We start from the raw sequence: 1644 nt of genomic DNA on the forward strand, positions 1-1644 counted from the left end.
CCATTACCCCGGAACACGATGTCTGTATAGATGTGTATGTACTGTATGTTTCTATAATTGTGTATGCATAAGACGTGTATCCACATATGAATGTGTGTATAGATGTGTATTGCATGTTTGTATATATGTGTTTGTATGTATGTATGTATATTTGTATGAAAGGAAGATGTTTTTAAGGATGTCACTTTGTATCTTTTGGGAAAAAATTGTGTTTGGGGTGTTTGCGGCTGGTACCGAGCAAAAGAGTTAAGTTAGGTTAGGTTCTGTACAGCGGTGAAGGTGTTGGGTACTGTACACGACTCATATACACACACAATGCACACACACAACACAAACACCACGTACACACACAACACAAACACCACGTACACACAACACACAAACACCACGTACACACAACACAAACACCACGTACACACACAACACAAACACCACGTACACACAACACAAACACAACGTACACACATCACAAACACATACACCACTACGTATACACACAACACAAACACCACGTACACACACACAACACATACAAACACCACGTACACACAACACAAACGTACACACACACACACACGTAAACACCACGTGCACACACAAATCCAAACACCACGTACACACATCACAACCACTTGCACATCACTACCACACATCACAACCCCTTACATCCACAACACCTTACACATCCACAACCCCATACACACATCCGACCCATACACACATCCGCATCATACACTTCCCCTTACATACACAACTCATACACACATCCTGTACCATCAAAATTCTAAACACATCACAACCCCACACACATCCCAACCCGTTACACACATCTGACACCCCCATACACACATCAACCCTTACACATCACAACTCATATACACTTCACAACCCCTTACACATCACAACTCCTTACACATCTGTACCTTACACATCAGAATTCCCTTAAACACATCACAACCCACTTACACACATCACAACTCCTTACATACATCACAACCCTTTACACATCTCACAGCCCTTACACACATCACAACCCCTTACACACATCACAACCCCTTACACACATCATCCTCCTTACACACATAACAACTCCCTTACACATCATCTCCCCTTACACACACCACAACCCCTTACACACACATCACACCCCTTCATATAACAACTCTCTTACACACATCACCTCATACACACTTCTAGCCCATACACACATAACAGCTCTACACACATCACAACTCCTTACACATCACAACTCCTACACACATCACATCTCCACACATCCTGACCCCTTACATACATCACAGCCCGTTACACATCATCTCTACACATACAACCCCTTACACATCACAGCTCCATACACACTCACAACTTCTACACACACATCACAACCCCATACACATCCATAGCTCTACACACATACACACATACAGCTCATACACACATCCTGACCCCTTACACACATCACAACTCATACACACATCCTGACAACTCCTACACACATCACAACTCCCCTACACACATCACAACCCATACACATCACAACCCCTTACACACATCACTCCCTTACACACATCTAGCTCATACACATCCTACAACCCCTTACACCCATCACAACTCCCCTTACACACATCACAACTCCCTACACAC

The sequence above is a fragment of the Homarus americanus genome, unplaced genomic scaffold (genome assembly GCF_018991925.1).
Source record: "Homarus americanus isolate GMGI-L3 unplaced genomic scaffold, GMGI_Hamer_2.0 scaffold4558, whole genome shotgun sequence".
Lineage (NCBI taxonomy): Eukaryota > Metazoa > Arthropoda > Malacostraca > Decapoda > Nephropidae > Homarus > Homarus americanus.